Source organism: Brassica napus, unplaced genomic scaffold (assembly GCF_020379485.1).
Source record: "Brassica napus cultivar Da-Ae unplaced genomic scaffold, Da-Ae ScsIHWf_2404;HRSCAF=3108, whole genome shotgun sequence".
NCBI classification, from domain to species: Eukaryota; Viridiplantae; Streptophyta; class Magnoliopsida; order Brassicales; family Brassicaceae; genus Brassica; species Brassica napus.
This window is the reverse complement of record NW_026015751.1, coordinates 8,911-19,752: the sequence shown is the minus strand read 5'-3', so window position 1 is coordinate 19,752 and position 10,842 is coordinate 8,911. Positions and strand designations below refer to the sequence as shown.

General features: G+C 33.0%; 2 long non-coding RNA genes and 1 pseudogene across 2 annotated transcripts; all 3 read left to right on the top strand.

Moving 5' to 3' along the window:
* The first annotated feature begins 544 nt into the window (after nt 1-544).
* On the top strand, nt 545-6,013 carry LOC125600841 (annotated as a pseudogene).
* Nucleotides 6,014-6,498: 485 nt separating this feature from the next.
* Nucleotides 6,499-7,506, top strand: LOC125600842. The gene is made up of 3 exons (XR_007333941.1): nt 6,499-6,816; nt 7,160-7,272; nt 7,349-7,506. It is a non-coding gene; the product is annotated as an uncharacterized LOC125600842 (long non-coding RNA).
* Nucleotides 7,507-7,536: 30 nt separating this feature from the next.
* Nucleotides 7,537-8,256, top strand: LOC106409226. Its single transcript, XR_001281988.3, has 3 exons — nt 7,537-7,949; nt 8,028-8,119; nt 8,213-8,256. It is a non-coding gene; the product is annotated as an uncharacterized LOC106409226 (long non-coding RNA).
* Nucleotides 8,257-10,842: the final 2,586 nt, after the last annotated feature.

Here is a 10,842-nt window from a genome sequence, read left to right as displayed (position 1 = left end):
CATATTTCTCTAAGGATTCTAAGAATCATTCTAGTGATGACACGTGGTTACAAAAAAAATGTTGCAATACTTCTCAAATAATATATAGGAGATATGCTCAAGTAATTAATTTGACCAGTATTAAAAAAATAAATTCTAAGTTGCATTTTCCAAAACTCGAAATATGACATGGTGTCATAAACATTAATGAAGAAGCATAATATTGGGTCAACATAAACCATCCACTTCACCACCCCCACTTTTAAAAAACAAAACAAAAAAACATGACCCCCATCCCCCTCCTCAAGGATTAATGCGAAAAGCCTAATTTTAATTTATTCAAGGAAAAACTAAAAGCAAAGGAAAAGGTTTAATTTTCTTGACAAAAAAACAAAAAGGCTTCTTTTCCCTCTATTTTGGTCAAAACTATTTTAAAGAAACTTCCTTATAAGCAAGATTCACACCTTACCAAATAGGAAAGTGGTAGTGATAATGATTTTAACGCACACAGCCTCTAATATAAAATGTTCACGTTGATATTGTGTATCGTCCAAGAACATGACTCTCATTACCCTCGAAAATATATAAATGTATCTTACACAAATGGAGAATGAGAATCTTAATAAAGATCTAATGGATACCAATCCAAGAAAACTAAGAGCCTATTGTTTCATATGGCTCATATTATGTGTACTTGTATTAATTGTTTGTGTAATATTATCCAGAGCAGAAGAAAAAGACGGAAACGATGATGATCATGTACCAAGGATTTACTCTGTTCTGGTTGAAGGTGAACCATTGGCCTTTCATGCGGCAACTAACATCAACAGGTTCAGATCAATTTGTGAATCTACTTGGTTTAATTCATCTATAAGTACCTATTTTCCCATCTTCCATGTTCTTTAGTATTCATATTTACAAACTAAAGTACATAAATAAAATCAAAATTCGATTTAGTTTCTTCCAAAAGAAGTTTGAGAGAATTATCTTATAACTGTATATGTTGAGATTGATCACATTTGATGACGGAAACCAGCAAAGCTATGGCATATGAAGCAAATAAGATAGAAGAGACTCATGAAGAAATACTTGGAAGTACACTTGAAAAAGGAAGTTATACAAAACTTTATAGCTTCAAAATATCATCAATGCTCTCGCAGTCCGTACTACTCCTTCTCAGGTCCTCTTACCCACAAAAATGAAAAATAAATTTACTTTTGCCGGTTTGGTTTAGTGTTGACCGGTTTAGTGCAATTCGGGAGCCAAACAATGATGTTATTTATATACTATGAACGTATTACAAATTTAAATGGAAAACAAAACGTCATTAATATCTAATAATTTGAACCAACGTTTGATTTTTTTCTTTTTGTACAACTCTTTTGCAGAAAATCTTTTCAACTAAATCAGTAACATAAATCTTGTAACATTTGGCTAATTTGGTTTGCTAAACCGGAAACACTAATCATGCAGGCCCAGAAACTGAAGAAGGCAAAAGGAGTGAAGGCAGTGGAAGAAGACAAAGGAGTGAAACTAATGACAACTTACACTCCCGATTTCTTGGAACTTCCTCGACAAGTCTGGCCTAAGATATCCAACCAAGGTGACAGACTTGCCGGAGAAGACATCGTAATCGGTTTCGTGGATACAGGAATTAACCCTACTCACCCTAGCTTTGCCGCACACGATCTCACCAACCCTTACTCAACGAATCTCTCACGTTTAAATTTCTCCGGCGACTGTGAGACCGGTCCTCTCTTCCCCGCCGGTTCTTGTAATGGGAAAAATCATCCGCAAGATTCTTTTCCGCTGGAGCTCGAGCTTCCGTCGCTTTCAACGGCTCCTTGGATATACTCTCTCCTTTCGATGCGTCCGGCCATGGAAGGTATAACCATGATTCTATTATTGTTATTCTCCTAATATTGTCTTGTCCTTACCCTTTGGTCGACTATAAATATATGATTCTGTTTTTCTTAACTATATGCAATATGTGATTATCAATATACATTAGTATTATTTATAAGAAAACAATATGTATACATTAGTATTGCCGACAAAAAGAAATACACATAATACATATAATGTGTGATGAATAAATCATGTTTATTAAGTGATGAATAAATTATGTATATGAGATTTTAACTTGGACGGTTTGGTTTTAGTCACGTAGCCTCCATCGCGGCCGGAAATTCAGGAGTTCCGGTGATCGTCGAGGGATTCTCCTACGGCCGAGCCAGCGGAATGGCTCCAAGAGCACGGTAAGTCATAAAACCATTATAAATACTGTTAGTTTTTATGAATTGACTAAATAATACTTCTTTTTGAAATTATTTACAAATGATATTATTATTCCGAGTGACAGAATAGCCGTTTACAAGGCAGTTTACCCATCAATTGGAACTCTTGTTGATGTAATTGCTGCCATCGACCAAGTAAAAGATACACAATACTGTTTCTTTTTTACTTAAAAGCATTAAACAAATTTCTTTACTTTCGAACTTAATTTGTCACAGGCAATAATAGATGGTGTAGATGTGCTGACACTGTCCGTAGGACCGGACAAACCACCGGTAGATAAGCCTACAGTACTCGGGATTTTTGACCTGGCGATGCTATTGGCTAGAAAAGCAGGAGTCATTGTGGTGCAGGCAGCAGGGAATCATGGTCCCTTTCCGTCTTCCGTGCTGTCTTATAGTCCGTGGGTCGTCGGCGTCGCCGCAGGAAGTACGGACCGGTCTTATCCGGCCTCTCTCATCCTCGACGGTGGCCAGACCGTTCAGGGCGTCGGACTTTCAGGTATATATCTAACTAACTTCTTCAAATAAAAATTACTTGCATTCCATATATATAAAATCCAAGGAAAAAAACTTCATTCAAAAAAATTATTTGGCAAAGCTAATTCTTTTCTGATTAAATGCTTAAGTTGCAACACTAAAGACAACAAATTAGTTTTATCAAAACTATTGACACCACACGTTCATTTATTTCCTTTTGAGATTATCTGTTTGCATATATATATTTTTTGTTTGAATACATTTTTAATTTATAAGAAATACATTATGGTATTAATTGATATATTTGATAGTAAAATGCCATTTTTTGCAAGATTTCTAAAACATTACTGAGATAAGTCATTTTCAACATTTAATTCATAATTATAATATAACCATATTTTTATTGAATTTCTAATCCATATGTTCTTACATACTCATAACATTTGGATCTAGAGTTTTTTTTTCACCTCATAGAGTGAACCTATAGATATACCAACCCATAATATATTGTTATTTCATATTCTATATCTTTTAAAATGAAATAAAATAATAGTTGCACAAAACACATTGGCGGACAAACTTGCACGTGGTGCGAGGAGTTCTCCTTCAGCTATGCTTTATGTTGATTCTATCCCACCGGTTTGGCTTGCTGAATCGGTTCAATAGTTCTAAATGTTGTTTTCAAAAAAAAATAATAATAATAGTTTGTCAAGTTAATTATATTAGGTTTTAAAAATAAATAAATAAAAAATAGTAGTAGTTGCAAAAAAAAATATTTTTAAAAATATTTATAACACTTTCAGCAAAGCATTAAACTTTAAACCCTAAATACTAAACTCTTGGTTAAACCTTAAATTCTTGGGTAAATCTTAAACCTTTGGGTAAATCCTAAACGCTTGGGTAAACCCTAAACCATAAGGTTTATGGTTTACCCAAGGGTTGGTATAGTTTACCCGAGGGTTTAGGATTAAGGGTTTAATGTTTTTAAAATTAGTGTTTAATGTTTATGATTTAGGATTTAAGATTTATCCAAGGGTTTAGAGTTTAGTATTTACGGTTTAAGGTTTAATATTTTGCTGACAGCGTTATAAATATTTAAAAAAAAAATTATAACTAGTATTATTTTTATTTATTTAAAACATAATATAATTTGACAAATACTTGTTATTTTTTTTAAGATATGGAATATGAAATAACAAAATACTAAATGAACCTAGTGGATCTATGTTTAACCTAGTTCTAATATTTTATGATGGAACAAAAAGGATAATTACTTTTTTTTCATTTTGAAATTAAAGGCCCAACTCTCGGAGCTCCTTTCCTTCGACACAGGCTAGTCTTAGCCAGAGACGCAGTTAGAACCAACGGCTCCGTTCCACGAACCATAACCGGAGACGTGGAAGAATGTCAGCGACCGGATAACTTTGATCCGGCGAAGGTTCTTGGAAGTATTGTGATTTGTACATTTTCGGAGGGCTTCTTCAATCAAATCTCGACAATTCGAGCCATCACCCAAACCGCCACGACCCTGGTTTCATGGGTTTCATACTCATGGCCAACCCTAATTTCGGGGACTATGTTGCAGAACCTACGATATTTTCCTCACCTGGTATTCTAATCCCTAAAGTATTAGATTCCCAGGTAACTTTTATCTCTAATTCCATCAAATAACTGAAGAAATGACAATATTTCGTTATATATTTGGATCAGAGCGCTACCATAGGAAAATAACTCTGCGTAACATATCTATGAAAAATTGTAGGCATAAATAGTTTTAAACTCGGCCAATTAATCGGATTAAACATAAGTTTAGGTAACTGACTTGTCAGAGTATATAGTTTAGCAAATATATAACATCCATTTGTGATCTTTGTGTGTAGGGTGTGGATGGCTGACTATATATTATATTAGTATATAAATGTATTTTTAGTATATAACAGTTAACGGGTACAACATTGTAGAAATAAAATTCAGTGATCACATAGGGACCATTTGACTTGGCATGAACATGTTTCCATGAAGTTTCACTACAAATATTAAGATTTATTCATGTTAGCTTATTATGAGGTACTACGAAGAGAAAACTTACAGAGACAGAGGAGGGTAGTAACACAATTTGGGGCACGAGCCAGGATCAACGAAGGCCGGAACTCGGTGTTCGCTGGAGAAGCACCGGTTGTGAGCAGATTCTCGTCGAGGGGCCCGGCTTTTATAGATGCAAATCAGAATCCTTTGGACGTCCTTAAGCCAGATATTCTTGCACCTGGTCATCAAATATGGGGAGCCTGGAGCCTTACTAGTGCCTTTGATCCTAATTTCACAGGTTTTACTTTTACACCCTTCATGTTGGTGTTGTGTATCCTATCAAATTTACCACTTAATTTTTTTTCGTGAGCAGGACGGAGGTTTGCAATATTGTCCGGAACGAGCATGGCGGCTCCTCATATAGCGGGGATCTCTGCACTGATAAAGCAGCTTAATCCTTCTTGGACCCCGGCCATGATTGCCTCGGCAATTTCCACCACGGCCACAGGATACGACAGTTCAGGCGAAGTTATGTCAGCGGAGTCTTATGGAATCGGTGAACTGTTTCCATCTAATCATTTTGATCATGGCGCTGGCCATGTTAATCCCGCTAGAGCCTTAGATCCTGGGCTGGTTTTACCCACAGGTAAATATTTCTATTTATCATGTCGGAGAAAATTGATAGTTAAAACCTTGGGGGTTGTTTTCATAATACTGTTCGGCATATTGGACCAGGTTTTGAAGACTACATCAGTTTCTTGTGTTCACTGCCAAACATTAACCCGGACACAGTTCGATCCGCAACCGGAGCCTGGTGCACCACCAAGCTTAGCCACCCTGCGAATCTTAACCATCCATCAGTGACTATATCTGCTCTTAAAGGGCCACTTGTAGTGAGAAGAAGTTTCCAAAATGTCTCCAACAAAACCGAGAGATATCTTGGTTCAGTTGTACCTCCCAATGGTACAATCGTACGATACGCCCATCTTGGTTTACGATACGGGCACAGAGAAGAATTGACATTGAGTTGTTCACAGAAGTCCTAAACCAGTTTACGTTTGGTGAAATTGTTCTTACCGGAAGCTTAAATCATATTGTAAGAATCCCATTGACGGTTAAGACCATCCCGTTATAAAAACATTGCTCTTGCTTGATTTATTAGAGTCCCATTCCCATACAAAAAAAATCTCTTTTTATTATTTGAGGAGCATTTTTACTAATAAAGTAATAAGTAATCTTTACCCTCATGTGTAATTAACAAAATATTATTACTTAGGTTCATCATGAGAGCCCTTCTTACATATTTTTTTTTAAAACCTCTATTGATGTAATGTCATTGCTCACTAAAACTATATATGTATTTTACTTTATACTATGAAAGGCCCTTTGTATATGAATATATAAACATGACGATACATACATAAATATAATAGAAGTTTGGTTTATAACTTTACATATGAATAACTGTAGAATACATATTATATATGTATATTCTATGCATTATAATAGAAGATCTTATATATCTATCAATATATATATAAAGATGTTTGCTTCAACTCCTGTGCGTCCACGTCGGATCCAGCCTGGAATGTCGAGAAACATGACGCTGACACGTGTCCCACTCTGCAAAAACTATGCTTTTCATTTACGAGATATGTTTAACATTTTGTGGGCTACAGTTAAATGGGCTTTCTGTTTAACTCAGACTTTTGAGCCAGAAGCTAGAAACACTTATATCGTCTTTGTCAGTTTCACACCCAATTTTAGGGTTCATACTCCTCTTTGATCTCTGACGACGCCGGTGTTCTTATACATTATTTGAAACCAACCATGGATTTTCAACAGGTTGAATTTCTAAAATAGGTTTCTCTCGACGACTTCACGGCGAATCTCTTGATCAAGCTCGGTTCGTTCCGTTTCGTCTTCTTCTTTTCTGAATCGTTACGAAATGCATTTATCATCATTAACGACCGTCTTAAATCTTCGACCACTAGAACCATGATTCCTCATTCAATGCAATCTCACTCTCTACACGACGGTGAATCTCTAACTATAAAAAATTCAGCTTTCATCCCGTGAACATCATCAGCTTTAGGAAGCTTGAGAAAAAAAGAGCTTGAGTTTAAATGATTTTGGGTTTGCTTATTGATTTGGTTTTTTGTTTGTTGATGTAAGATGATTTGGGTATTGTTATTATTTATAAATAAGTTTGAGTTTAGATGATCTTGGTTTTTTTTTTTATATAGAAAGCATGAGTTTAGATGATTTTCGTTTGGTTTATTAAATTTTGGTTTTGTTTGTTAGTGTAAGATTATTTTGGTTTCGTTTATTGCTTCTTGAGTCTAGATTATTGAGACTGACGAAGCTGTTTTGATTTCCAGTATCCAGTTCAAAGGTCTCGGTTACACTAGAAAGAGAGGTTGTCCAACGCTTACAAATACATCGATTTGTGATAATAACTTTTACACCGCAAGCTGTTGAACACTATAAACTGGTAAGCTCATATACAATTCCCTAAGGTTGTCCTTAAGTGTGTTAATTTTAATTGCTTACAGTAATTCTTTGCGAAGTTTATTCCGATGGGTTTCCCACGAGAACAAGCCAGGAATGATAACTTTCTTAGGTAAATACTTGAGCTTGACACGTTTCTACCGAATTTTCATATTAATTTTTTGTTTGAAATGTGAGTTGTTTGAAAATTGGATTGAATTATCATATTTCTTGCTTCATATTGATTACTTAGATCGTAGTAGATAAAAAAAAACAAGACAGGGTACTCGGGGAGCTCATGAATGATGAAGCTGATCGATAATGGATAGATGGATGAGATTGGAATTTAGGTTTCAGGGTGGAATTATGAGTCTGGTGAGTTGAACGAGAGCAGTAAGCGACTAAGAGTGTTCAAAATGGAGGAGGAAAGTGTAAGAAGAAGGGAATGCCTGCTAAGAATCTGATGGCTGTGAAGGGGAGGAGGAAGAAGCAAAATGATAGGCTTTATATGCTTAGATCAGCAAAGTAAACAACAAACTTGAGTCAACTCCACCTGGATCTTTGCCTCCAACTCCACAAATCTTCCATCCATTAGCTCCTACACCTCATATTATTTCTTTCTGTGTAAAGGAAGAATTATGTCCTTCATCTTTGCCAAGCTTTAAAGGCCAACAAGCAAGAGTAAGTCTTAAACAAAGCTTCATGGGAAATTTTTCGATTCTATGTTAAGATATTTAGTCTGCGTTATGTTATTCACAGGTTGAGGTTAGACTAAGGGAAGGATTTGCAGTGAACATTAAGCGGTGATTAGCTGTTTCAACGGGGTTGCCGTGAGTGTTTTCCACGCTGAGGTGAGAACAATAACATCATTTACCTTTCACTTAAAACAGTTGAGATTCTTACATGAATTTTGTAGTTACATGTTTCTTGTTTGTGAATATCAGCAATATCAAGGACATGAGATATTGCTTGAAATCAAAGCAGTACTACTCTTGATATAGCGGGCAACACTGGTATGATCTGAGCTAATCCTGAGTAAAGTCCTTAAGCATCTTATGAAGCCGAGTTCTTTAAATCTGCAATTTAATTTGTTCTTTTTTTCTTTCTATTTACTAAGCATTTTTGAACAAATCATGACTTTCAAACTTTTACACCAATGATAAATTCATTACGTTTCGTGTCCTCAGGCTATGATTCATAAATTTTAATTAAAAAAAAAGAGTTTTCTTTTATGAGTAATCTTCTCACAATAGGAGCAAAGGATGATTTGGACGTATTAGCTAAGCTCGCTTTTTCAAATGTATGTATAAGTTAAGCTAGCTTTACACATATACGGTCTCTGACAGAGAATCTAATATGAGTATAAGAGACAAAGGAATCTGAGGTGTACAAGGAGATAGTTTCAGCTACCAGGTGAAGAAAATTTGGAGTTTTTTTGGTAATGATGAAGATATTAGAAAGTACAAATTGAGATTTGAAGAATGGACATAGAAAGAAAAAAATAAATTTTGTTTTCCCATAAATTGTTTTCCTTTCCCATGAAGATGTTAGTAGAATTTAATTCTCAGAAATGTTTTCTATGGAATTGTGTTTGTAATTTTACTACTTATTTAGATTAGATTTTGAGTTGATTAAATAAAAAGTATAGAATTGTGTTTAAAATAAAATTAAAACACAAAACTGTCATATGCTACTATTAGAAACAAATGAAAAAAAAAATTGTGTTTAAAATAAAATTAAACCACAAAACCGAAATCTGAATTAGGATCTGAAGATATCCAAAATTAATTAAATATGTTAATGTTTATATATATATAAGGTGATTTAGATAATTTAGAGTATTGTTTTATTTGTTATTTTGAATACTTTTTTAGTTAATTTAGATAGCTTAACTAATTTTTAATTAGATTGTAAATAATTTCTATATTTTGAAATTTTTTTGGTCAATTTTCGAGGTTTTTTAAAATATATTTTGTATGATTTTAAACATTGGTTAAATCCGATCCGACAAACCCGGAAAAAAAACCGAACCGAACCTGATCCGATAATTAGTAAAAACCGAATGGTACTTATGAGCATAACACCGAAAATCCAAAATCCGAATCATCCGGACCGAAACTGAACGGGCCACCTAACGTCCAGGCCTACTACTATCAAACCGAATAGCCCACCAAGTTTTCTATCTGATGGATAAAGAGAAATAACTTGAATTTAATTAAAAATTTAATTATCAAATAAGGTTAATGTCAATACATAAAATAATCCAAAAACACATAAAATGTAGGAATACAAAGAGCAAGTTAACAAGAACAAAAAAGATCTATGTTATCGTTAATGTTTTATCAAACCTATGCAAATAAAAATAAAAATTATTATCTCATCAAAAAAAATTCATCTGAAAAAAATATAACCAAAAACTAAATAAATAATTAAAATTAAAAAAGCAGTTTGAAAAAAAAAAAATAGTAAACAATACATTATTAGTTGGAATATAGAATATAAATTAAGAAGAGTGAAAATTTTGTCAAAAATAATAATTTAATAAAAATATATAACTAAAAATTATGCCGAGAAAAAGAGTAAATCACAGATTTCGTTTTAGGAAATAGTTAAAACAAATATTTTCAAAAAATAGTTTGAAAAAAAGAAACAAAATAACATTGCTTCATTCAAATAATCACAACTATCGTATACTTTAGCACTTAATCTCCTAATATCTTAAATAACAATGATTTACATTGCTCCTTTTATACAACCGTAACTATTTATATAGAAAGTTAATTAACAATAAATTTGACATTTAATATTCTAACATCTTACATAAACATATATTTCACATAAATAACGAGTAACAAAGAATGTATAACCAAATTTTTAACACAAAAAATATCAACACAACTAAATTAACAAATATAAAATCCCGCGCGAAGCGCGGACTTGCCCTAGTATGGTTATATAATAGAATATTCTACGTATTATATATGTATATCATTAAGTCATATATGACTTCTATCTTGGTACTTAACTTCTAACTAGGTTAAGACCCGCGCCTTGTGCCGGATAAATATTTTATATACAAACTATATTTATAATGGTATTATTTATTTTATATTTTCTACATATTATGAAATAATAATAATAAATATATATTGAAATATTGAGAAATCAGTAATATTACGCATATAATTTAAATTGGCTTGCAGATATAAATCAAACAATCACTCTTGTTTATTAACGGTCATTTTATGGTAATCAATTTGATCCATTTTATATTATATAATTAAATTTAAATGATAAACATATATATAAAATATATTTTAGTAAAGCTGTTTATTAGATGAAATTTTAATCATATGGTTTATGATTATTGTTATCTTATAACAAAAATTTAAACCATTAATAAAAAAATTAATTTGAGATTTTCTAATAGTTTTAGTAATTTTAATCATTTTTAATTGAATGCAAATTTAAAAATTAAAATATTAGTTAAGTTCTCAATATTTGTTCAATGCAAATAGGTCTGGACAAAAAAAACAGAACTGAAATTACCTAAAAAACCGGACCGAGACCCTCA